This window comes from Myotis yumanensis, unplaced genomic scaffold (assembly GCF_028538775.1).
Source record: "Myotis yumanensis isolate MYYU_CA2020_CCGP unplaced genomic scaffold, mMyoYum1.0.hap1 SCAF_13, whole genome shotgun sequence".
Lineage (NCBI taxonomy): Eukaryota > Metazoa > Chordata > Mammalia > Chiroptera > Vespertilionidae > Myotis > Myotis yumanensis.
The window spans coordinates 6,079,814-6,107,520 of NW_027223764.1; the positions used below are offsets into that span (position 1 = coordinate 6,079,814).

General features: G+C 53.2%; 1 protein-coding gene across 1 annotated transcript in view; it reads right to left on the reverse strand.

Moving 5' to 3' along the window:
- GRK5 (G protein-coupled receptor kinase 5) overlaps window positions 1-27,707 on the reverse strand; it is a 178,373-nt gene that overhangs the window by 117,165 nt on the left and 33,501 nt on the right. The window lies entirely within an intron of this gene.

The following is a 27,707-nucleotide window of genomic DNA, read 5'->3' on the forward strand; positions in this document are numbered from 1 at the left end:
CCAGGAGCTCCCAGGGGAGTGGACAGGCCCGCCTTTAGAAGGTCAGACCACAGGGAGTGCAGGGAGGGTCAAGGAAGGTTCTGTGGTTGGAAGGCCTGGAGTTTGCCAAGAGCGGGGAGTGTGGCCGGGGGTAAACGGTATTCCTGGCAGTGGGAACAGCATGTGCAAAGGCACGTGACGAGAGAGTAAGGCTGAACACTTCAAAGCTTGGCAAGGTGTGGGGCTGACCCATGGGCAGGGGCAGTGGGATGGGGTCCCAGAAGTGGATCTAACTGTTCTTGATCACAGGACTTGGGGACGAAGGGACAGGGGAGTCTGGACAAGCCGTTTGTGCAGGCAGAGTGAGAAGAAGAGAGGCACATTTGGAGAGAACAAAAAACACCACAAGGCCTACTGGAAATGCTAAGTCCGTGCTGGCCGGGACATTGGGACAGAGGCAATGGTGTCCAGAGAGAGAGACCTGGGCAGAGGTGAGAAGAGATGAGGTCAGGGCAGGGCAAGGGATAGAACAGTAGGGATCACAGGCCTAATGCTGGCTCTTCACCCACCAGGACTGTGACCACACAGGAACCCCAGTTCTGGATAACTCCCACTAGGGTATAAGGTAGGAGTTTATCTGCCTTATTCAGCACCTGGAATCATGCCAAGTACAGGAGCAGCTCAGCAATCTTGATGAATGAGTAAGTGAACCAATGAGCCAACAGCACTGAGCTCAGAGAGCTGCACTATGAGGATGGACCAAGATGGCACATGCACAGTGCTAAGGAGAGTGCCTGCACAAAGTAAGTGCTCAATAAATGTAGCTGGGATTTGAACTTGGGCCTGTGCAACCTTCTTTTTCTCACCATCACACAGCCATCTCACACAGATCCTGGGTCCTTTCTCCACCCCCCTCCCCCCCCCCCTGCCCCAGAAGGCTCAGGCACAAGTACAAATGTACCTCCTCTTTCCTAAAGCCTGACCCAGGTTCTGCTAGTCCTAGTCTCAATGTTTCCCCAGCGGGGTGGGGTGCAGGTCGGGGGCAGCACGGGGAGTGAAAATACAGCTGCTCCCAGACCCCGGGGGATTAGCAGGTGATTGTCAAGCATCTGAAGACAGAGTGCTCCTGTCACTACTGGACATAATAGACACCTATCATGTCCTCCCACCAAAGGTGTCCGCTTCAGGTTTAACATAACAATAGAGTATTGTTCCCACTCCTGACCTGGATACCACCTCTCAGAGACTCTGGAACGAGGGATGGATGGGGCAGCACCTGCACCACCAGCTCCTGGCACTGACTGCTGCCAGGGCTGCTGGGCACCATCCCCTCCTTCCTCCCACCGCACCCCAGGGGCAGTGCGGAGCTGGCACAGGTCTAGGTCGGTGGGAAGCGGAAAGGCGTGGAGAGCACACCGGCAGCTTTCACCAGAAAGCTAATTCGCTGCTGCCTGTGCCTGGCAATCTGCTGCCGCCCATCGTCACGGGTCACTGGAGGATGCCCGTGGGCAGTCACTCCGAGAGCGGTAGGTGAGTGCCTCCCACTGCTGCCCCTCCCCTGAATGCAAACCCTGCCATCGAGGTTTTGCAACTGTGCCGGGGAGAGGAGCACCTGTCCGCTAATACTCCAGGCAGCATGGCCAGAGGAAAGCGCGCAGGATCGCAAGTCAGGAGCCTGGCTCAGGCCACATGAACTTCTGTACGACTCTCCCAGCCTCGATTTTCTCATCTGCTAAGTGGGAGGTAAAAAGACTTCCCCCTGCCGTCAGATTCAAAGAAGAGTGTAAGTGAGTCCCGTGCTCGCTCACTTTCGGGCTGCGTGACCTCAGACAAGTGACCCGTGACTTCTCTGGACCTTCGTTTCTTTATCTATAAAATGAGACAATTCCAGCCCCTCTCGCTGCCAGGAAGATGACAGGAGATGATGCCCCGAAGCGCTTAGTGCAGTGCTCAGAGCAACACTAGTGCTCAAGGCTACCGGGGATTAAGTTATTAAAGGTGCTTTGCAAGCCAGAAAGTCCATATGATTGGAGAGCCCCGCCCTATCCTGGCTGGCAAGTGGCACCCGTAAGTTGGGGTAAAACTCCAAATGCACTTATTCCCTGCGGGTAAGAACTAAGTTTGGGGCTTATTTTTTTTTTCTGAATTCTCTGAAAGACCCTCAAAATAGCTACCCGCCCAAGGCAGCAGCCCAAAAACAATGAGCGGATGAGTGGCGGAGCCCAGGCACCAGCGATTGTGAGAGCTGAGGAGGTCCCAGGAGGCAGTTCCTTCCTGGCTCCAGGAGGCAGCTCTGCACCCACCAGCACCCAGGGGAGCCGGTCATACCCACTCGCCCAGCCTCAACCTGAACCAATGACCCCAAAGGGAACCTATGCCCGGGGCCCTGTTTTTCCAAGAATACCAGGCTGAACCCCCAACCTAGGGATGCAGCCAAGAGGGCAGCACCAACTTCCCTGTTGAGTTGGTGACACTTTGGAAACCCAAAGGAGCCTTCCTGTGCCTCCGATGCCAGCCTGCAGAGAGCAGGAGAGATGCATCCACAGGCAACGCCAAGGCCACGGAGAAAACTTCCCATCGGGTCACCCAGCCCTGCTCACCTGCTGGCACCTGCCCACAGCAGGCTCCCGGGATCTCCTTCAGGTTGTTCCCAGGACCCAAGACCCCTACCCCAAACCCACTCACCACCCTAATGTCCCCTCACCCCTCCAGGGCCCACTCAAGTCTCGCCCTCCACAAAGCGTCTCCTGCTACTTGCACCAGGACCGCCTTTCCTGTCCCTCATGCCTCTGCACCATCCTCCCCACGCTCTCCGGGTGCGTTTCCCGAATAAACATTCCCATCTTTGACTCGCACAGCGCTGGCCTGCCGCCGGAATACGGGATGAAAGCTTCTGAGTTCAGGGAGCCCAGTCAGAAGGCGAGACAGACAAGGAAGTGGACAATTATGCCCAACACACAGGGCTACAGAAGGGGACACCGAGCCCAAGGCACCTGGAAAGCTACCTAAAGGAGAACAGGTAGGTGACAGCCAAGCAGAGGGTGCAAGGACTAGAGAGAATTCTACCTAAAGGAGAACAGGTGGGTGACAGCCAAGCAGAGGGTGCAAGGACTAGAGAGAATTCAGGAGTCGGGGTCCTTGGGAATGGCTGGATCACAGGGTGCCTGGGAAGGGACGGGAGTCAATCCACAAACGGCTGTTGGGCCTCGGGGAGACTGGGGAGCGGGTGGGGGACTGGCATCTGGCGCAAACACCAAAGGAGCAGGGAGGCCGCCTGCTCCCGGCCTCGGCTCATTGCTCTCTGGTGGCTGGGGGCCAAGTCACTGACCCTCTCTGGGTCTGAGATCCTAGATCCAGCAGGAGAGACTCCAGGGGCTCAAATATGCTCCCAGCATCCTTGGCTCCCACCGCGGGGGAGAGCTGAGGGCAGAGCAGGTGCTCCCCCCAGCCTGCCCAGACATTGTCCCCAAAGCAGAGACATTAAGCACGTCCCGCCGTGGGAGGGAAATGCCCTCAGCTGCTCCAGCCCTGGGTCTTCAGAAGGAGAGGAAAAGGGTCACCACACTGACCAAAACAGCTGCGGCCTGGCTGCAAGAAACCTCTTGGGGTCACGGGGCAGGAGCCTCCTACGTGGGCTGCAGGCAGAAATAGATCCAAGTAGCCCCCACAGCTAAAAACACAAAACAAAAACCCACCTGACTCTCCCCGGCCCCCAAAGCCTTTTTTAAACGAGGAAAGTCTTTTACAATGACAGTTAAGAAAGAAAATATGCACCCTTACCATATTTTCTCATGAAGTTAAAAATATAAGTGTTGGAGGGAAAAAAGTTTTGTTGAAGGTCAGAGGGGGGGAAAGGCATGTTTTCTGAAATCTTAGAAAATAAACAGACGCAGCCCTGATCCGCAGGCTCTCTGGGAATGTGACCTGAGTGCTGCTGGGGGTTGGAGAGCAGTTTAAAGGAAAGTTCAAGGGCGAGCACGAGGCCGGGGATTAGTTTGGACACTGTGTCCCCCTCTCCAGATGACCGGCCTGCCGGCCACTCGGGACTGGAGTGTCCAGGAGATGAGAAGGGCAAGGAGAACACAGAGCAGGCAGCCCAGCTGCCTTGGGAAACAACCCCAGGGGGCATTGAGGGCTGCAGGGGCCAGGTCTGTACTAAATAAGGCTTAACCAACCGAGCCAGGCTGTGGGGACACACTCCGGACAGGCCGGAGTAGTGACAGTGGGGGCGGCAGAGCTGCTGTCCACTCAGGAGACAGGGTCACACTGGGGCCCTGTCCGCCCGCCTCTCAACAGTAGCTCCAGAACCCAGTTCTGGGGAAGGTCAGCAAAGCAGGATGATACATACTTATTAAGCACCTACTATGTGCTAGACCCTGCAACAGGCACGGCAGCTAGCAAGACAGACCAGGCCCCAGTCTGCATGGAGTTCACATCTGGGTGCTCAGAGCCCCTCCACTCTTTCCTCTACCCCCAGAAGACCTTCTGCCAATCCCACTGGATACAGATGCTTGCTGAGCCCAGTGGCAAGGGGCTGGAGCAAGCCATGTCCCTGCCTCCCCCGCGCCCCCTGCCCCAGGGCTCATAAAATCCTGGGGTCTTTGCAGGCAGTTGGGAAGGGAGCAGACCCCATGCCATTGTCCATACACAGAGTGTGCCCTCATTTGATTAATGTTCTCTTGCTGCATCCCCAGCTCTGAATTAACCGTGGGAGGAGGGGACACAGACTGGGAGGACCACCCAGCCCGGAGAGGAACCAAAGCGAAGGACTGAGTCACACCTGGGAGCGGAGAGAGGAGCAGGGCTTTGCAATCAGATAAGGCTCCGTCTGGATCTAAGCCCAACCGTCTACCAGCTGTGTCTCCCTAGAAGAGTCACTTCGCCTCTCTGAACCTCCGCGTGCCCCACGGTGATGTGGAGATGACAGTGCCAACCTCGTGGGTGGCGTACGGTGACTGGCTTGTCACTGGCATCTGACAAAGCAGAGCAATGACCAGCTGCCCATCTGGGCTTTCCAGAGGTGTGAGCAGCAGTGCCCGAGCTCAGGGGAGGGGCCGTGAAGCTGGCCAGAGAAAGTCTAAAACATTTGAAAAGATGAACTGTTACCTGAACTGAGCCTGAGATAGGAGTACAATTTCTACTAGAAAAACTAGAGATGGCGTTCCAAGCCCAGAAGAAATGGGCATTTTTTTCTTAGAGACTTTCTAATATTTCCTTGTCCTGGAATGAAAGATTTGTGATGCATTCATAATAGGCAGATGACCCTAATCAGTTTGGCTCAGTGGCTAGAGCGTGAGCCCACGGACTGAAGAGTCCTGGGTTCAACTCTGGTCAAGGGCACATACCTTAGTTGCAGGCTCTGTCCCCGGCCCCCGTTAGGGCACGTGTGGGAGGCAACCAATCGATGTTTCCCTCTCACATTGATGTTTCTCTCTCTCTGTCTCTCCCCCTCCCTTCCACTCTCTCTCTAAAATAATAACAACAATAATGGGTGGATGTAGCTTTCCCCTCCCTCCCTCTTATTCATCAATATAAATTTATTGAGCACTTACTATGTGCCAGATGCTGTTCTAGGCATAGGCCACCGATTAGTGAACTAAACAGACACTTACATTTGACCCTCACAACCACCCAGAGTAAGTCTGGCCAACTTATCAGCATCGACCCCATTTAATAGATGGGAAAAAGAACCACCAGTTAAGAATCCTTAAACTCAGGCGCTTTGAGCCAGAACAGACATAGCAGGCACAAGCAGCTCCTTCCCCTCCCCCCCCTCCCCGCCCCCCTACACTTTCCCACCTCTCCCCCCAGAACCTTCACACCCAGGCGAGGGGAAGGGTGACTGTTCCCCCAAGGGGACCTCTCCCAGGGGGCGCCTGCCTGGCGGGCTGAAATGAGTGGAGGCCGCTGCCCGAGACAACAGACTCCCAGCTCCCTCATTACTCCCGCCAGCCACTCCCAAGCGCCCATGTAAATAATCAGTTAAACTCCAGAACAACCTTTTCCCTTCAAATTATAGCAAGTTGAAAAGCAGAATCCACAGAGGCCCCCAAACTCCCGAGAGAACTGAACTTGCCCTCGTGGCCTAGGGAAGATCAAGGGGACCATCAGGCCCACACCTTCCACCCAACACTCGGACGTCGCTGAAACGCCAATCACAGGTTGTGGCAGGCATGTTCATCCAAAAACCTACCGTACAAAAAGCACACCGTCTTCCGAAGCCAGGGGGCAGGTTTTTCAGTAATTTATTTAGTCAGATTTTACTTCAAAGGACTTAAAGCACTTCGGGAACTCAATTAATGAGAGGGATTATTAAGTGAGCTCAAAACCGCCCTGATGAAATATGAAGAATCGCTGGCGTGGGCTAAAGGGCACAGGGGGGTTCGACATTCTGTCCTCTCCATTTCTGAATACGTGAAATTTTCCAAAATGAAAAGTTTTTAAAACCCGGATAAAATAACAATTCTATACCATAATGCTGTAGAATGAATGAAAATCAAATATTCGCAGGAAGTTCCGTAAAATAACCCCTGGATCTGTGGGGTGCGTGGCCCTACAAAGTGCTTCCACATATGCAGCATCTAATTTGAACTTTCAAGAAAAGGAGGGGTGACTAGCCCCATTTTGCAGATGGGGAAGCTGAGGCTCAGGCTTGCCCGAGGACTCGCCACCAGGATCTTGCGCAGTGGGGGCTTGAACTCGGCCTCAGGGCTTCATTTGGACCTGATCCCTCCCTGCGCTGGCCCAGCCCCCATGAGCAGCCCCTGCTCCTCCACTCTGTCTCAGGGGGTGTGGCTGTTATCAAACACTCGGGTTTATTTAAATGCTAAACTATTTTGCCTGCCACCACCCCAAATTTTAAGAACTGCACCACGGCCGCCACAAGCCACGCTGGCCTGACGGTTCAGTCACTCCCCAGGGCTCCTCGGCCCAGCATCCATCTTCCCTGCTGGATCTGTCGACCAAACACTGGCTTGGCCAGTGGGCGGTCCTCGGTATTAAACGTTTCCAGCGGAATGAATCAAGTCATAACAGAATGCTTCCCCTGGCCAACTTTAACTGTTCCCACCCAGACTCACCTTTTCAGAAACCTTGTGTGGATAGAGTCTGGCCAAGATTCCTCTGATCTCTGCTCTCAAGCCAGGAATCAAGGGGGTGGAGGGGTTGGGGGGAAGGATGTGAGGGGGGGCAGGAAACTTCTCACCACCCACTCTCCTCCCATTGCACCTTAGGAGCAATCCAGGAAATGTTCCGAGACCCATTTTCTCAAAAAACTCGTTTTTTTCTGCCCTCCCCCCATCCCCTGTTATTTCTGGTCTCCCCTGCGACGGACCGCCTCCAAGCCTGAGGTGCCCTAAATGCGTCAGCCACCGTTGACCCCATGATGGATGGGTCTGATGACTTCACTCCTGACACCAGCCCGGAGACGTCCGCTATTTGTATACTCAGGACCTCTGTTATGTCTGAAACCTCATAACCTTTTCCCAAGAACACATCGTACCTGTTCTGTGCTCCGGCAGTTTTGCAACCGCCCTTAGCCAAAAGCAACACGGCTCAGAGCCAGATCCCCACGCAGACTAGCAAGGCCTCCCTGCAGCTCAGACGCTGGAAGCTCAGGGTGTTTGTGCTCGGCACGACCCTGCTGGGCCCTCCCAGAGAGGGGGTGGGATGCTGGAGTTTCAGGGTAGGCCCTGGTGGGACATCCCTTTGCCGATGTGGCAGCTTCACCCAGCGCTCACACCTGGGGAGAAAGACGCAGCAAGCGCTTCCAGGAACCCAACGCACATGCTCAGGCCTGCCATTCCATCTCCGTTGGCTCCTGCTTCCCTCCGATCCCAATGACTAACAACTCCCAACCTTCATTCACTGACGGCCGAGCGCTCCAGAGCTGCCTCCCCCGCCCCCAGCACAGAAGCCACTGGACACAGGTAGCTATTGAGCACACGAGAGGTGACCAGTCCAAATTGAGATGTGCTGTAAGTTCAAATACACACTGGACTTTGAACACTTGGCATGAAAAACATGTAAAATGTTGTAATATACTGGTTACATGTTAAAAGTGTTTTGAGTATATTGAATTGAGTAAAATAGATCAGTAAAGTAATTTCAGCTATTTCTTTTACTTTTTTAAAATATATTTTTATTGATTTCAGAGAGGAAGGGAGAGGGAGAGATAGAAACATCAAGGATGAGAGAGAATCATTGATCAGCTGTCTCCTGCATGTCCCACACCTGGGAATCAAACCGTGACCTCCTGGTTCCTAGGTCGATGCTCAAGCACTGAGCATGCCGGCTGGGTTATTTCTTTTCCTTTTTAAAATGAATGTGCTGTGCCCGGCCGGTGTGGCTCAGTGGTTGAGCGTCGACCTAGGAACCAGGAGGTCAGTTTGATAACCAGTTAGGGCACAGGCCCGGGCTGCAGGCTCGATCCCCAGTGTGGAGTGAGCAGGAGGCAGGCGATCAATTATTCTCTCTCATCATTGATGTTTCTATCTCTCTCTCCCTCTCCTTTCCTCTCTGAAATCAATAAAAATACATTAAAATAATAATAATAAAATGAATGTGACAACTAGAAATTTTGCAATTTCACAGGAGGCTCACGTCATTTTTCTAGTGGGCGGCGTCTAGTCTAGGCAGTGGCTCTCATCTACTACCTAGGTCCAACCTCAGCTCCTTTACTAGTTATCGGACATCACACAGGTTTCTTTTCCTATCTGTTTCTAGCTTCCCCACCTGCGCACAGGGCATGAGTCCGGGCTGCCCGGGGCGGGGCGAGGATTTGATTCGCAGTTACCACAGTTCCTCAATAAATGTTGGCTGTTCTTATTCAGTCAACAAAGATTTACTGATCTCCCTCTGGCATGTCAGGCTCCACACTAAGCCCTGGGGCTGCAAAGATGAGCCTGGAACATTCTCCTGCAGGAGGCACCTCGACTGGGGCCTCGATGAACCAGGTTCACCTCTCAGCTTTACTAACTGTACCACCTTGAGACAGTCATGTTGTGGGGCGTGGGGCTCCTGGTCCTTCTGCAGAGTGAGGGGTGGGGTTCAGACAGATGATAACTCTGAGATCTCATGGAAGCCTTCAGCACAGTCAGGCCACGTTCCCCAGAGGGCAGACGTCAGAGCTTGCTTCACCCCAAGGACAAGCCACCCTGGGTGACAGCATCTGGGCCCCAAGCCCCATCAGCACTTGGCCAAGGAGACCAAGGATGGGACGTTCTTGCAACCTGGCACTCCCAGCCCCAGGAAGGCGTGTGACTTGCTCCCTCCCCTCTCCCGTCCCTGTGTCCTCATTTCCCTGCCTGGTCTGGGGTGGGGGTGGAAGGAGGGGGTGGGGGCGGGAGGTGGAACTTGGCCCCACTTTCACAGAAGTCTCAAGGTCAAATATTTGATATCATCTCCAAATGTGAGGCTGCTTAGACACAGCGACAGGGACACTTCTGTCTCATCGGCTCCTCCGCCTGGAGCACACTATGAATCAGTATTCCGTACAGATTTTGTCCTCACCTTGTGGATATAATTCTAGGCAGTTTTTGTTTAAAAAGCATCATCTTAATACAAGTAAATAGTTTTAAATACCAGAATTTTTGTAACCTTCTTGTGGAATTTTAAATTTTTTTTAGTGAACTTGGAGCCTCAGGGGGGAAAAAAATGGAAGCAGGCCAGGCCTCTTGCCGCCTTTGAGAGGCCTCAAGATGCACCCAGCTTTGCAGAAGAACTGGTCTCCAGTGGGCTCTTGTGACTGGCCAGGTCCAGAGAAGGGACTAGACCCAGGTCAACAGCCAGGCTCACCAGACCACAACCGGAATCACCGCCTGCTCTTCCCAGCCTCCCATCCACCTGCCTTCTTACAAGAACTTGTCTTTAAAATTAGCCACGCTCTTGTCTGCTCAAGAAAGAGTGGCTCAAATGCTTCCGAAAAGCCTCCTAAAAGCCTCCAGCGCCTCCATCAGCCTGAACCCTGCTGACCACTCCCGGGCACATGCCTCTACTCCCTTAGCTCTGTGCCCAGCCGCTGAGTGTGAGAGCAGAAAGCTGTCACAGGTCACCGGGGCCCACCCTGCAGGCTCCTGTGAGAAGCCTGGACCCACAGAGGGCCTTCGTCTATCTGCCCATCCACCCATCTGTCCATCCATCCCCACAGCACACATTTCTCCCGCCCTTGCCATACCCAGGCCCTGGCCTAGGAGCTGGGGACACAGTGGTACAGACATGTCAGACTGGTGGGGGCTACAAAAGGAAGTGGGTGCACAGGGAAGTGGGGACAACAGACCTGGGGTCAGAGAAGTGTCTCCTGGGGAGCAACGCCTAAGCTGAAGCCTGAAGCACAGTGGGACTGGCCTGGTAACGATCTGGGAGAATGTTCCAGGCCCAGGGAATGGACATGCAAAACAAGACCGTGAGGGAAAGGACAGTGCACACGAAGAGCCAAGTTCAGGGGCCGGAAATCTGCAGGGGGAGAGATGTTAGTGAATCGCTGTGTTGGAGGATGCAGCTCAGATTTGAACTCTAGGAAGACTGTGCTGCGTAAACAGGCAGAATGGAAGGGGCGAACCAAAGTGGAGGCACCACGTAGGAAGCCACGGCGGACAGGTAAGCTAGAGGCGAGGACAAATCTTTGGGAGGGAGAATCGCCATGTAGGACAGGCCTGAGAGATGACGCCGGGTTTCTGGCTTGGGTGACAGGCCACTCAGGCTGTTTTCTGTGCAACGAGTCAGACCCTAAGAAATCAGAAGCTTGGTGGCCACCGAACCTGCCCACAAAGTCAGCCACGGCTGCGTCCTCCTTTGTCACTCACTGACAGTGGGAGCCTTCAGCCAGGCATCTCTGCACTGTGGGATCAGATGACCCGATGGCCTGGTTCGGGGATGGCGCTCGAGGGCATGCTTCCAAATGGGCAGGGGCCCAAGAGGGGAGGCAGCCACTTACCACCCTGGGAACCCGAGGCAGCCTGCCAGCTTGGGAGGCTCAGCACGCTCCCGCCAGGGGCCAGCCAGGTCCCTCCCTGCGAAGAGGATGCCACGTGGGGGCGGGGGATCGCAGAGCAGCGGCTTGCACACAGCCTGGGCATACAAGATGGGGGCGAGCCAGGCGCAGGCACCACCACAGTGAGGGGTCCCTGGTTGCCTTCGGTGTGCTTGAACCCCAAGGAGAGCTAAAGGGCAAGAGGAGGGGGCAGAAGAGCAACCTCAGGGCAGAGATTACTGAGCCAAGTTAGTCAGTCAGGACCATGCGTCACGGAGTCAGACCACAAGCACTGCCTTGGGAGCGAAAGGAGGGGCGATGCTTTCCCTAGGAGGTGCGAAGGCAGGATTTGCACTAGGTCCTGGAGGTCCCCGGAGAGCCCGAGAGTGGAGGCAGCCATGGGGCAAATCCTGCCTGGAGCAGATCCTTGTGCCGGGGCCAGAATGAGGCAGGCCCTGGGGGGAATCATTGCCTCCGTGGCATTCCGTGAGGAAAAGTTAGCAATTCCTCCAAAAATTAAACATCACCCAGCAAGTCCACTTCTAGATGCATACCCCAAAGAACTGAAAAAGGGACTCACTGCTCCTAGCAGCACTATTCACAATAGCCAGAGGGTGGAAACAGCTCGAGTGTCCATCGGCGGGTGAAACGGGAAGCAAAATGGGGTCTATCCACACAACGGAACGTTATTCAGCCATAGAAAGGACCGGAAGACTAAAAAGTGCTCCGACACGGACGGGCCTTGAAAAGATTATGCTAAGTAACGAGCCAGACACCAAAGGACACACCCTGTATGATGCCACGTCCAGGAAGGACCCAGAACAGGCACACTCAGAGGCAGAAAGTAGTCAGAGGCATAACCAGAAGCTAGCGGGAGGGAGAAATGGGGAGTTATTGTTTAAAGGATACAGAGTTTCCGTCTGGGATGATGAAAAAGTCCTGGAAACGGATAATGGTGATGGTTGCACAACACTGTGAATGTAATTAATGTCACTGAATTGCACGCCTAAAAATGGTTAAAATAGTAAATTCTATTTTGTGTATTTTTTTACCCCCCCCCCCCCCCCCACACACACACACACATTAAGAAAAGACAAAAACCTACCACATTCTGGGAGCTCTGCCCGCCCTCCCCCCACTGCTAGGTTGAAAAAGGGCCCCCATATGAGGGTGGTCTGACCATTACGTAACAAGGACCCAGCCCCCCCACACCTGGAGAGACCCGGTGCACTTCCGGGCAAGCCTGGACTTCTTGGGACCACCGCTGAAGGATGGCAAGGGAGGAACGGGCAGGCCCCCGCTGACGTGCGCATGCCTGCAGGTAGCAGAGCCAACAAGAAAGAGCCCATTGGTGAGTCTGGGGCAACCAGTGTGCCAGCCCACAGCCTGGAGGACGGGTTGAGTGTGTTACAGCGCCCGCTGTTACCGTCACTGCCTGCTAACACTCAGACAAAGCACGCCTGGGATGACTCATTACCAAACATCATTTGTCCCCGTTCCCGTATTTGAAGTCACTTTCTACCTTGACGCCGTTGCTCCACAGAGACAGGAAAAGGCCCCTGGAGTTCACAGTTCTAAGACCTCTGACACTTGCACACGGTACACGGACTTCCCATCACCCACAGGTCAAGCCCCAACACTGTTGGCTCATGCATTCAGGGGTTTCCCGTTTCTGGCCCGGGTACGACACTCAGGCAACAGATTTGTGGGGATTGGGACAGTGGGAACCCACGAGAACAGGGAAACCAGCCCATAGGATCGACCATCAGCGCGGCCAGGCCGTGGGATGCGTGGCCCCTCCACCACCACCACCAGCAGGAGGTGTGTGCAAACCAGCCAACAGCACCTCCAGGAACAGAACAGACTTCACGCGTTCCTGAGGCTGCCCTATTTTTCACATGCTTCCCTTCCACTTCACTGCTCGCCAGAAAATGGTGTGAGTTTCTCCAGGGAGAGCACTTGCTGAAACGCCACGGGCCAATTGACGTGTGTGTCAGCGCTGGCACGGGGCCTGGAACACAATCCTTATCCTGCTGGGCTCAAGCTGGCCTGAGCCACAGAATGCCAGGACCGCGGGCCACCACCGCTCCCTCCTTAGAGTCCCGGCATGCAGGGGAGGGTGTGTGTGCACAGGGAAGAGAAGCTTTGCTGTTATCACTGGAGTCAAGTCTGGCTTACCCATCCTCCTGCCCCTGTCCTCACCCCCAGTAGCACTGAGCCTGCCCCCTTCAGAGCCTCCGTCCATCAGAAAATCTGCCCCTCCTGCCCTGTTCCCCAGGATGCTGAGCTTCGCCAGGGACAGAACTACCCTGTCCTATCCCTACAATGAGCACCTCGCTTAGGGCTTGGCACTAAAGGGGCTGATAAATGCTGGGTGAGGGGCAGGAGCACTGGGAGGAGGCCAGGAGGCGGAGGGGAAAGAGGACCTCTGACCCATCTCTTCAGGCTGCTCAGATTCCAGATTGCACCTTCAGGGGGCTCATGTCAAGCCAGCGGTCAGCCCAGAAATGACCCCCAAGGCAGTCGAGCATTCACCAGGAAGCCTCTGTGTGGACACTGTGGCATTAGATAAGGCCGCTCCCTGCCACATGGCCTGTCAACCTTATGGAAAGTCAACGCCTCTGCAGGGGCTTGAGTGAGCGGAAGGTGCGTGTGGACAAAAAGAGTCCGAGCTGCGGCCGCTGCTTCTCCAGCATCCCCACGCAGAGGGCAGCTGCAGGGAGGAGGGCTTATGAGACCTGCCACTCAAGGCCAACCACAGGGCCATTGCCGGATCTCAGGAAGGGAAAGGCTATAGAAGAATCACTGAGGAAGCTTATGTAAAAACACAGATTCCTCATACAGTGGTATAATCACCGTGGAAAACAGTTGGTCAATTTCAAAAAAAAAAAACGTTAAACCTATACCTATCATCTGAGCCAGCCATGCCATCCTAGGTATTAACCAAGAGAACAGAAATGTGGATCCGAAGAGGGACGTAAAGATGTTCCGGCAGCTTTATTTGTTATAGAAAAAACAAACAAACTGGAAATCACCTAAATGTTCAAACAGGTGAGTGAATAAGCCAACTGTGGTATATACATGTAGTGGAACACTACTCAGCAGTGAAAAGGAATAACCTATCAATGCACACAGCAACATGAGGATCTCAAAATGCTTATGCTGAGTGAAAGAAGTCGGACCAAAAAAAGAGAGTGCTTCCTATATGATTCGAATTATAGACATTTCTGGAAGATGTCAAGTTATCCATGGCGACCAAAAGCAGGAGAAGTAGTTGCTTGAGGTTGGGGGTGTGGCAGGAAGGGATTCTCTCCGGTCATTGATGTTTCTCTCTCTCTCTCTCTCTCCCCCTTTCCCTTCCTCTCTGAAATCAATAAAATAAAATCTCATCCTTTACAGCAGGATCTGAGCTGTACTGTTTTCCAGCAAAAGCCCAGCATATCCCATCGCTGGGGCTAAATGTACGTGCGAACGAGAAGGAAAGACACCGGACTTTCGGATTCCTGTCTGCGTGTCCAGCGCTCCCAGCAGGACGGTCCCGGAGTCCCGCAGGCCTTTCCGGTCTGATGTTGCCGCTAAGTGCCTAACACCCAATTTTACACACGCTCAGCCGTCTCCCCCAGCAAATGTAGCATTTTTACTCCAGTGAGTAATTTCTGAATGCCTTCCAAAGGCACCCATCTCATTTCTTGGCATCGAGCTGGGATCATCAGCCAGACTGAGCAGCAGCCAAAAGCACAGCATGCCGTGACTTTAACACCATGGCAGCAAAAAAAATAAATTCTGCCTTGGAAGAATTCAGACCTGACCTCGGTTCCAAAGGTCATCATTTATCACAGGAAATAAACGGTTCGCCATATGTTTTTCTTCCTCCGTATCAAGTCTCCCTCACAGGAAAGTTTAAGTAAATGAAACGCAAAACTGAAAGGACTGGCTGTCTCCAGGAAGTGGTAACAGGAGCAGTGGTCACGGAGCCCGTCCTGCCCAGGGTAAGGCACCTCTCCCTGGTCGCTGGATCTGTTCCGAACAGGTCAGGCCCAGGTCACATCCACCCAACCTCCAGACCGCTGCTTGGAGCCGAGAAATCAAAGATGCAGATCAGCGGGGTGTGCCCTGTCATTTGGCTCTGAATACTTATCTGGGCTGTACTCTCAGCGACAGAAACCTCGCTCCCTATCTGGGGCGGGGGGGAGGGGGCGTTACACTGTGATCATGACAATGGGAAGAGACACCAGTGTGCCAGAAACCATACTCTGGTGCCCATCTGGTTTCATCTTCCCCAAATCCAGCAGCAGGGACCATCATTAGCCCATTTTACAGGCCAGGAAACTGAGTCTTAGGAAGCTGCCATGTGGCCAAATTATAAAAATTCAAATCCCAGGCTCTTAACCACTTTGCAATACTGCTCTTTCCAAAAAATTATTTACATTAAAAGAGCCCTTGCATGTCCATAGCAACTTCCTTTAACAATGGGGACCTGCCACCCCCAGATGCCAGAAGATCTGCCCGAGGCCACCTAGCAGGAGCTGCAACCCAGGCGGGAACCCTCAGTGCTCACACCCCTGTCAGTGTTCTTGGGGCTGCAGCCCAATCTCAGCCCACCCAGGGGCGCCAGCTGTGTTAAAGGAAGCCCTCAGCCGAGGGGACAGAGAAACCTAAAACTGCAACTTCCTTCAACAGGTTACAGCACACCCCTCGCCTCCAGCTGGAGGCAACAGTCTGGGGAGAAAAATCCTTGGCTGAGCTTCAGGAGGCATGACAGTCACACAAGGAGAACCAGCCAGGAGCCGGCGTGTAGAGACACCTGCCCCGAGTCCCACAGGTTTCCAATCAACCGGATGTCCCTTTACATGCCGGGGGACGGGCAGCATCAATGGGCTGATGACCCTGGGAGGAGGCACAGAGAGTGAGTGCCCAATGAAGCCAGGAAACCAGTGTTATGCCTGGAATCTCTCCCCAATCTCCTGCTCATGCGCTTTCCCTCCCATAGGGATGTGAGGCCCCACCTGGAACATGCATCACTGGCTGGCTCACTTTCCCCAGCCTTGTCAGGGTTAGACATCGTTTTTTCTTTAAATATTTTTTTTTTTTATTGATTTCAGAGAAGAAGGGAGAGAGAAAAACATCAATGATGAGAGAGAATCTTTGATCAGCTGCCTCATGCACACTGGGGATGAGCCCGATACCCGGGCATGTGTCCTGACCGGAGTCTTCTGGCCCACAGGTTGATGCTCAACCACTGAGCCACGCCTGCCGGACAGGGTCAGACATCGGAAAGATAAGTGTGCACTGTGTTCCTGGGCCCAGGGGAGTCGCTGGCCTCCCATGTGGCCAGGTCAGTGTTGTAATCTGTGTGTCAGCCAGTACCTGGGTCCCGCTCCTCAGTGGCTCGTCTGGGTTGGAACTGGTTCCCGATCAGATACCAATGGCTTAACCAAGCTTCCCTTCAAATCAAGTTCCTTAGGGCTCTCTGACTTAAAGTCTCAAAAGCAAACCAACAACTAAATATATGGCTCAGCCACTTTCTGACCATCGAACATGGATGGATTTACTTAAAACCTTTTTTAAAATCGTCATGTGGACTCTGCACGCCCTTGAGGGCACCCACTCCTGATATTTACAACCTGCGGTACCAAAGCCAGCAGCAGAATCCCATGATGGAGCTCCATGGGGAAGGGACCACCTCAAAGGCCCCTTCATGCCAACAGTGTCCCCCATGGCCCCTGACACTACCGGCCTCAGAACAGGTGCCAGTGATGTATCTCCAACCCCCTCATTTGAGCTTAGGGTAGAAGCCCACATTCAGACTACCCATGACCCCAAGGCCCCCTGTACTCCCCTCTCCAACTGGGCCTTTTAAACTGGTCCGAGTGGCACCCAGTTTCACTGTGTCACACTCGGAGGTGCGGGGATGGGCAGGTCCCTGGTGTTGGAGGAGAGCATTATCTCTGGTTCCTAGTGTCCAGATTGGAAGACGGACTGCTTGTCCCTCTCTAGGCTATCCAGCTCTGCTTAAAGCCGCCTGCAGCAGGAAGCCACTCTCTCCAGGGCAGCTCAGGTCCCTCCGGAAAGGTCTTGCCTCCAGTTTTATGAGCTGGACCACAAATGACAAGGACAATCCTGAACCTCTGACAGGGTCAGGTCTTGAGAAGTGGAAAACCTGTGATCATCTCCTCTGCTCCCCACCCTCTTTTTCAGGTGAAGCTCATCAGTCAGGGCAGCGCCCCCATATGCTGGCTCTGGGCCAGGCCCACCTACGACCTGACACACACAAAGCGCAGTTAATGCTCATGCCCCCACCCCCATGAATCAGGGAAGAGAAACGCTCAGAGGAGATGAGCAGCGTGTCCGAGCTCACACAGCTGGTGAGAGCAGGAGCCCGGTTGAAGGCCCAGGTCTGTCCCTTTCCATGTCCGAGTTCTTAGCCATTGTCCCATTGGGCCGGGCATCCATACAGGCAGGAGTTCAGGACATTCTGAACCATGTCTAGTGAACAGACCACACCCGGGAGGATCCCATCAGCCTACAGCAATGAGCGCCTCGATTCCACTTCCGGGTCAAGCGAGTCTGTAGGAAAGCCTTGCCCAGTAGGATCGCTGAGGAGATTCCACAAAACAGAGACCAACAGACAAGTAACAAGAGCAGCCAGCACCAGGCTCGGCACCAATGATTTCCAAATATCAACTCCTTTAAGCCCCAACAGGCCTATGAGGTAGGTACTGTATTTACCGATGAGGAAACACACTCTTACCAGGTAAGCAACTTCCCCAAAGTCATACAGCTAGAAAAGATTCGGCACAGGGGTTCAATCTCAATTAACCTGGTTCTCACACGTGGGTCTCCCTAGACTAGTAGGAGGCCCAGCATCCCCTCCAACAACTGAACCTCTCCACGCGCGCGCGGGCGGCACAGATGGGATGGGATGTGTCATTTACAAGGGCTGGACCATCCAATGTCTGCAGGCTCAGGGAGCCAGTGACTCGGGGAAGCCCAGGGTCCGGGCCTCAGATTTCTCTTTGTCAAATGCATAGATCTGTATATGCTTAACTGTCTGTTTACTGGGGCAAAACAAAGAAGTCAACGCAGGCAAACAAAATCTGTAGGAAACACATTGTTTCAGCAAGTCACTGGGGCAGGAAACAATAGAAGGGAAAGGCCACGCAGAGATCTCTGTGCAGACAGAAGACTGCCCTGCGGTTCCCAATCCGCAGGCCTCTGCTCCAGCGGGCAGTCTGAGAGGCCACAGGTCTGGCGCCTCTCAAGGACCAGCGCCCCAAAGGGCGTGGAGGATGTGACTGAACACGTGTGACCAGGGTGGGGCTTCCGGCCAACACTCTGGCCCCTCGCAGTGGTGGTCACAGAGCCAGCGGGCGCCTCCTCGGGCTTCCCAGTCCTGTCTGACAACAAGAACTTCGGAAAGCGCCCGTCTGCTATTCAGCAACTTCTGGGTGGGTCCTGTTATTATTATTCACAAAGATAAGATTATGACTAATAATAACACGCGTGACATTTAAATGCATTTTGTCCTATCGCTGTGCAGCCTTGCTCTCTGAGGTAGGGTAGAGTTCAAACTCCACCTTTGCATTGCTCCCGAGGCCGACCGGGCCCATTAGCCTGAACGCAGATGCAATTGCCAGAGCCTTTTTAAGAACTAAGTGATTTTTTTTTTTATTTGAACTGCGTGCCAGGCACACTGCAGTTTTGAGCTGCTGGAAGGAAAATGCCTGTTGTTTGACTTACAAAAACCATACTTAACTCTCGACATCACACCTCAGAAGAAACCTCTGAAACTCTAGAGACGCCCCTCTCAAACTAATTCACACATCCCCCCCAGCATGTGAAGGTCTGCAAGCCAGGCTGGTGCTATGGAGTTGGCAGTGGGCAGCATGGAGCAGGCCCTCAGCAAGCAGCTTTGGGCCAGTTTGGGAGGTGGACAGCACGCCGGTAAAGCAGCAAGTGTACAATTACAAATTCTGGTGAGGACCCGGGAAGAAAGAAACGAACAGGGGGCTGTGGTTAGGATGAAGGCATTGGCAGTAGTCGGCAAAGGAGCCCAGCTACTTGAGACAGCATATGAAAGCCCCCTGAGAAGCTGAGGTTTATGGAACGGGTGAAAGGCAGGGAGAAGGCAGGGGGGTGCGGGCAGTGGCGACAGTGTGCAGGAAGGCACACGCAGGGACCTACAAGGAGGCCAGGTGGCAGCAGTAGACAAGGCAGGGACATTGGCATGAGGTGCAGCTCGCAGGGCAGGCAGGGGCAACAAGCCTCCCTCCCCAAAGGTCAACATCTGGCTCTGCCCTTGAGTGGCCTTAGCCTATCCCTGCATCTCTCAGGGCCTCAGTTTCCCAATTGTACAGTGGTCCAGGCCTGGGGCTGATGAGCCTCTTCTGAGATGGTTCTGAGGACGAGGCGTGGAGAGCTGAATTCAGTGACTCTGTCAGTCCTGCACCACCTCCGAATTTTTAAAAAATATATATTTGAATTGATTTTAGAGAGGAAGGGAGAGGGAGAGAGAGATAGAAACATCAATGATGAGAGAGAATCACTCACTAGCTGCCTCCTGCACACCCCACACCAGGGACCGGGCCCACACCTGGGCATGTGGCCTGACCAGGAATTGAACCGTGACCTCCTGGCTCATAGGTCAACGCCCAACCACTGAGCCATGCCGGCCAGGCTGCCTCGGCATTATTGAGTTAACATGTGTGAGGTCTCAGAAGAGGGTCTGCCCACAGGGACCCTTGGTAATGTGAGCCCTTACTGCTCTCATCACTGGGCCAAACACCCAGCTGCCGCGACCGTGAGGAATCCCTGAGCACATGGTAAGGGACTGTGGGACACTCTCAGGAAATCCCTCACGGACCGGGCCTCAGGACACCCACCTGTGCCCATTCTTCCTTCTCTCAGGAAGCAGGCCACGACCATTGTCTATTGTTCCCCAGCCGGTCATACCAATTGCCGGAGAAGAAGCCACATGCCACAGCAAGCAAGGAGAAGGTGTCGGGGCTACAAACTTCCTGGGAAAAGTCCCTCTTTGTTTAGAAGGGATGCCGGTTCCTTTCTATGTTTCCATTAGAGAACAAAACAGACACTTGGCCCGGAAGAGTGTGGGATGAGGTAAGTTATGATCGCCTGTGACCAAGGCCCCACTTCTGCCCTAGAAGGAGCCACAACACCCTCCCCCTCTGAAGGGTGGCCTCCCGGGCCCACAGGGACCGGGCTGCCAGGTGAAGGCACCCCCTCTGTCCAATCACCCCAGGAATGAGGCCGGCTGGAGCCCAGGCCTCTACAGACGATTAGTGGACCCCTCCTTTGGGTCCAGCCCTAGAGACAGGGACAGGACAGGTTCTTTAATGACTAACGAAACAGGGCACCCCGTCCATTCCTCCATGTCCCGAGATGATGACGACGAGGACAATGACGACTACTGCCACAGGGCTCCTCTGACAAAGGCACACACTTAGCCGGCATTTATCATGTGCCACGTGTTAATGTTTAAAGCTCAACAACTCTCTCATTATCCCACATTACAGATGGAAACACAGAGGCTCAGAGAAATGAGGTTGTCAGAGGTCACATTCTACTTGGTAGAAGAGCCAGGACTCAAGTCCAGGCCACCTGGCCTTCCGACTACAACCACACCCCGTCTTGGGCAGTGAAAGCAGCAGAGGGGGTCTAGTTCCTGACGCGGCTGCAGGAATTGAGGCGGGTCCTCGGGCATTAGGACCATCTGCTGAAGCCCACACAGGAGGCAGAGGGGGGCCGAGTCAGGGTTCCCACAACAGTAAATTCACTCATTTGCACACACACCAAAAACACTAAATTGGATTTTGTTTTTAAATAATTTGATTACATTTACCTAATTAACACAAAGCTTGACAGTTGACTTTGCTAATTCAATTCTCCCATCTGCCACTTCAGAAGTAACTGGTGAGGCCAAACAACAGACAGAATTTCTCCACCTCGGAGCGCACACATGGTGTGGGTGAGGCCAGTGCACCGAACGGGGCAGAGTTGGCATCAGCTGGCTCTACCACGTCCTTTGCCACCTGGTAATGGTACACACACCCTGCAGGTCCCAAACCCAGGCAGCCTTTGGAGAAGACACTCGTTTGGGGATCAGCACAAATGAGGGTACCCTGTCCTCTTCCTGTGTCTGCAGAAATTCAGTCGGCTTTATTCACATCATATCCTTAGGGGACAGTTTCCCATGAGGCAGCAACTAGGGCTTTGGACCCAGCTGGGCAGAGGGGGTGGGGGCCCATTTTCCAACGCTCAAGCAGCCTCCCTGGTCCCATGTCACCGTGTGTGGGGCTGTGCCAAGGCAAACCTTCCAATCAAAACCATAGCTTTGAAAACCTTCCCAGAGGTGCTCTAATCTGACCTCCTCATATCACGGAGAACAAAACTCAGGGCCCACAAGTAGATGCTGGACCTACTGGCCAGAACCCAGGACCGGGCAGGTGCTTTTCATCCCTGCACCACAATGGCACCTTCTAGGAGCAGCAGCACGAATCTGAGCTGGTTCTGCCCAGCGGCTGAAAGACCACGAGCAGCCTCTCCTAGCAGGGCAGGGCCTAAGCCATCCCTCACCCTCACCTCCACTCCCGCCCATCTTGATCTGTCAGTGAGAAGGGCTGGTCACGTGCCTGCTTGGGCAGGGATGGACACTCGACCCAAGAGACTCCCACCCCTTGGCTGGCTGGTTCTGAAGACTGGAGAGGACAGATGAGCTCTTTGTCCAGGGACCCTGAGAGCTGGGGGCACTCAGCCATGGGGATATGAGAGCCACAGGATCACACAGCCTGGGGGACAAGGCAGCCATGTTGGGTCAGGTACTAAGTCAGCAAGCAGTCCTTGAAATATGCAAAAAGAAACCTGACCTTTGTTCCTTATTTTGCATCCTCATGGAGCCTGTCTTGAGATGCCTATTGTAACTGTGCAATAAACCCCCCTTTACTGAATTAACTCTTATGGGATTTTCATTATTTTGTTTTATTTTATTTATTTTAGAGAGAGAGTGGAAGGAAGGAGAGACAGAGAGAGAAACGCATCAATTGGTTGCCTCCCGCACAGGCCCCAACCAGGGCCAGGGCTTGCAACCAGAATTGAACCTGGGACCCTTCAGTCCACCAGCTGATGTTCTAACCACTGAGCAAAACAGCTAGGGCTTTAAAATATATATATATATAATATATGTGTGTGCGTGCACGCGCGTGTGTGTGTGTGTGTAAATATATATATAGTTTTGTGGGGTTTTTTATTTCAGAGAGGAAAGGAGAGGAAAAGAGAGATAGAAACATCAATGGGAGAAACACATCGATCAGCTGCCTCCTGTGCACCCCTACTGGCTTGTGTCCTGACTTGGAATTGAATCACGATGCTCAATCCACTGAGCAACACAGCCGGGTGATGTCTCCCTTTTTTAGACCAAACCAGCCTAAATGAAACTCACTTATTCCATATTTGTGCATAAAACCACGTGGCGAGCAGAACAGAGAGGCAAGTTGGAAAGAGCACACATGAGCATGTGTGATGCCTGTAGGTCAGAGTCACATCCAAGTACAGCCACGTGGAGTCATCACCAACGAGAGGGATTGGAGCCCTTACGCTGCCCTAGACCCGGACTACAGAGGAGTGAAAAGTGGGAAATGTGGCAATCAGAGCAGTGTGCCACAGAAAGGATAAAAAACAGTCTCACAGTTTGCAGGGTGTGGGTCCAACCCCTTGCAGTCCATGAGATTATCTAAGGCCACAGAGTTAGCTTTCTAAACCGCTAGTTGCTCCTGCATTAAAACCTTCTGTGGCTCCCTAGTGCTAAAGACCTACCTACTTCACTGAGGCACCCAGGCCCTGGCTTCAGTCTCCAGTCTCCTCTTCTCCTTTCTCACCAGGCAGCCTGCAGTCTTCCTCTTCTATATACAACTACCAAGAGAGGGCTCAAAGGCCACCCTTAGGTGACCTGGTCTACGACTTTGCCTCTCCACTTACCACCATCCTCAACTCCTAAATCAGGGCACAGTCAGCTCAGCCTCCTGTGGGGAGGGCTGTCCAGCCCCAGGTGGGTATCCCTCGTGTGGCCAAGGTGGAAAGCCTGCAGCCCGATGCCAGCTTACCCAACAATTATGAATCCAGCCCCCAGACTGTAAGCTGGCAGGAGGGGCCATTTACACCAGTGAACAACCAGTGCCAGATAATAAAACCATAATCCCACCCCTACCCCAAACCCTCCAAACTGGCCAAATCCAGGTCTTGTGGGAAAGCAGAAGAAAAAGCCCTCTGGTTTCTTGACAGGCTGCCCCGTAAGAAAAAGCAGCTAAGCTTCCATGGAGAGCTGCCGTCCCTGCAGCTCTTATGCTGGCTGCAGGGATTGAGTGTCCCCTTGGCCGACCCTCCGGCTTTCCTATTTAAACTTCCCTACCTTTAAAAACATACAAGCTATGAAAGGGAAGGAAAAACTCCTGGGATGGTGGCTGAGCATTTGGGAAGGGCTCTCCTTGGTAAACAACCAGCATTGTTTCTAAAAGTAGGTTAAGAACGCAGACTGCTCAGGCCCACAGCAGCCTCAGATAAACTTCCCGCAGACAATGGGTGGGACTGCTTCGCCTCACGACATCCTCCTAGCAGAAGCCAGGGGAGCCCCCTGTCTCCAGGTGGCCCAAGGCTCAACTGGGGGGTGGGTCCTCGGAGAACTCCCTTTGTGGGCCCTAGAGAGGGAACCAAGGTGGCTCAGTCCATGGGGCCAGGGCTGCTTAGAGCAGAGCCCAGGCTTCAGACCTACGCAGGGCCTTGGCCTCAGCAACCTCCTGGCACTAACTGCAGCTCAGAGGGCACCGGCCAGCGGTTCTAGACCAGGACCTGTACAGCCCAGGGTGTTCCTGGCACATCCAGAATGCCTGGAACTATGCACATGCCCTTCTAGAAGGGGGGCCCCTTGCTGCTGTCACAGTGGAGCCCAGGCATTCAATGGGGGCTGAGAACCCCAAATGTGGTAGTTAGCTCGGGCTGCCATAAAAAGTCCCAGACTTGGGGCTTAAACATTCTCAGAGTCCTGGGGGCTGGGAAGTCCAAGATCAAGGCGCTAGCCAATGAGGTTCCCTGGGGAGGGTTCACTTCCTGGCTTATAGACGGCTGCCTTCTCAGTGTGTCCTCACATGAGAAAAAAAAAGCAAGCTCTGGTCTCTCTTCTTCTTCTTATAAGAACACTAATTTCATCATGGGGCCCCACTCTCATGAGCTCATCTAATTCTAATTACCTCCCAAAGGCTCAGCTCCTAATACCAACCCATGGAGATCCTGTGTGTCATCGCGGAGGGTTCTGCAGGACAGCACTTCTCTGAACTCTCTGACCAGAGCTCCTCCTGGCCACAGCCACTTGGCCCAGGTCAGGTCACCTGACCAAAGGGCAGCCAATGAATGGCCAGTGTGTCTATAGGATGACCTAAATCAAGGGCTTTGCCCAATTTCTAGGCAGTGACTCATCAATCAATTTCTCTCTTTGGGGAGTCTGACCTCAACAGTCAGTTAGTTAGTTGGTTGGTAGTGGGAAATAAGAGACACACTGGCAGGAATTATGAATCAGAGAGTAAGCTGCAGGGGGACAGAACCATGTTGAAAGAAGGAGCATGGAGAGCCGCGGGAAGGAGTCATCTACCACCTGAGGAGCGTGCACCTTCCAGATGCCCTTCACCTGGGACGCTGTCTGCCAAAGCAGCTCTCCCTGCACTCAGAGCAGCCGGAAGTGCCAGGGAATAAGCAAGACCTGGGCAGCAGCCTCAGCCAATGACAGGGGCAATGGTTTAGAACCCGGCCCCTGGGCCCTCCGGTGGGAAAGGACTCAGGCATGTGCTCTGTACTGTTTCCAGAGCTCCCAGTGGGACAGAGGGTGAGTTGCCCCAAATGGTAACTTGCTTGATGACAAGTCTTTTATTGGCCTCCTTTTGTTTCCTCTGTTCTCCACTCCCCTGCTGGTGTTTCCGGGGACGACCTCCCAAACAAACCACTTACACTCAGATCACCACCTCACAGTCTACTTCTGCGGGAACCCAGACGAAAACAGGTAAACAGAGTGTGTCTTTGTTCCTTGCAACTAAAAAAGCCAAGCACAGAGAGGCTCTGATCAAATATTGGGGGGGGAGGGGGGTTGGGGTGTCTAGAACATAAGAGATAAAGAATGCGTGCCCATCACTGGTGGGACTGCAGAGTACTCCAGCTCTTTGGGAAACAGCGTGGAAGTTTCTTATAAAATTAAACATAAACTTACCATATGACCCAGCATTCCCACTCCTGGGTATTTACCCAAGGGGAAAGAAAACTTATGTTCACACAAGAAGCTGTTCATGAATGTTTACAGTGGCTTTATTCATAATCACCAAAAGCTGGCGACAGCCCAAATGTCCCTCAGCCGGGGAACAGACCAACAATGGAATACTACGCAGAAGTACCAGTAAAATGGACGCCGTGCGCCCGGCAACACGGTGACTCCAAATGCATGATGCTAAGTGGAGGGCGAATCAAAGGCTACGTGACGTGTGATTCCACTTATATGACATTCTTGTAAAGACAAGACACAGGGACAGAAATAAATCAGTGGTTGCCAGGGGCTGGGGGCGGGGGGAGTAGGGGACTCTAACAGAGTCTGGGGGAATTTTTTTGGGGGGGGGGGTGATGATAATGTTCTTGACGGTGGAAGTAGTTACCTGACTGCATATTTGTTAGAATGTGCAGAACTGTACAGTAAAAGGTGGATTTTACTGTATATAAATGACATCTTCATGAAATAAATGGGGAAAGTAAAAGACAATGAAGGCAATACCCTACGCCAGGGCCTCAAACACACTCTCGGAATAGCCGTGCCACAGGCTGTCGTCATCGCAGCGCAGGCGTGGCGTACGTAAGCCTTGTGCCCGAGCCGGTGGGCGGCGCACCCCACCCACAGCTCAGCCACTTTGCCCCAACACTCTTGAGATAGGACCTGCTCTCACTTCTAACGGTGCCACCCTCGTAGGCCATGCCCCCAGGCAGGTATGTCAGATTTGGGGAACTGGAGGAGAGGACATCCTCTATCCCATCTCAGAACCACTGCTCAGGCCAACTGGAAATTATGCTCCACGTAGCCAGCTTACCAGGGGGAGAATGCTGACCAAAGTTTCCAGTAGAGAAATTAGACATAACTTCCAAACACTCCCTGGAGAACTCAAGGAAACACTGGGGGGCTGTGATTGGAGTTAAAATGAAAGGGCATCAACAGGCAAATGGGTATGTGGGCCCTACCCGGCTTGGCTCAGTGGATAGAGTGTCGGTCCTTGGACTGAAGGATCCCGGGTTCAATTCCAGTCAAGAGCACATATTTCAGTTGCAGCCTGGATCCCCAACCCTGGCCAGGAGCATACGGGAGGCAACCAATTGATGTGTCTCTCTCATAGAGATGTTTTTCTCTCTCTGTCTCTCCCCCCATTCTTTCCCCCCTCTCCAATCAATGGAAAAATATCCTCACGTGAGGACTAACAAAAAAAAGAAAGAAAATGTGGTACATCCACACAATGGAATCTTATTTGGCCACAAAAAAAGGAATGCAGTCCTGACACAGCTACAACATGGATGAACCCTGAAAATGCTATGCTAAGTGAAAGAAGCCAGACACAACAGGCCACACATTGTATGACCCGTTTATGGGAAATGTCCACATAGCAAATCCATAGAGAGAAGGTCGCCAGGCGCTGCAGCAGGGACAAATGGGGAGGGACTGCTCATAGGTGCAGGGTTTCTTTTGGGGGTGAGGAAAGTGATTGGAATTAGATAGTGGTGATAATGGCATTATGAATGTACTAAAAAAATTACTGAAATGTGCACTTTAAAATTTTATGGTATGTAAATTATACTCAATTTTTTTTAAGAAAGGAAAGTGCTCAAAAGCAACACACTCATAACCAGAGACATAGCCACTTCCTCAGAAGGTGAGGGGAGGGGTGAAGGTGGGGGTTGCTGTGGCCCAATGTGCCTACCCCACCCCCACAGCCTCAACCTGGCCATTCCAACCTCAGGGAAGTTTCCTAAATTCAAGGAGGCTTTCCACAAAGCATAGAGGACAGGGATGAGGGGGAGGAGGAAAAGTGACTGGTGACTCCCAAAGCCAGGACTCTACTGCTCACACCCACCCGTAGTTTCTTGCTCTGAGCTGTTTTCCTCATCCTATATAATAAAAGGGTAATATGAAAATCGACCAAACAGCAGAACGACCGGTCACTATGATGTGAGCTCACCGCACGAGCTGCCCCCTGGTGGTCAGTGTGCTCCCACAGGGGGAGCACTGCTCAGCCACAAGCCAAGCTGATGGCTGATGGCTGGCAAGCGCAGCGGTGGTGGCGGGAGCGCTAAGGGTGTCCGACTATGGCGCAGGCCCACTCCCCACAGGAGCAGGCCTAAGCCATCAGTCAGACATCCCCCAAGGACTCCTGGACTGCTAAAGGGCGCAGCCCGGGCTGAGGGACTCCCCCCCCAAGTGCACAAATGTCGTGCATCGGGCCTCTAGTTAGACTATAAGCCCCCTGAGCAACAGGACCAGGTGTGCTTGCTCCCCACTGTATCCCCATTGATGTTTCTATCTCTCTCTCCCTCTCCCTTCCTGTCTGAAAATTAAAGTAGGACAAAATAGACAAAACCTTTTCTGGCCTTCAAGAGATCGAATTCAAGTTCTTGTTGTGCAACCCTGGGCAAGTCTTGGGACTTCTCTGGCCTACAGTCTCCTCTTCCTTTAAAA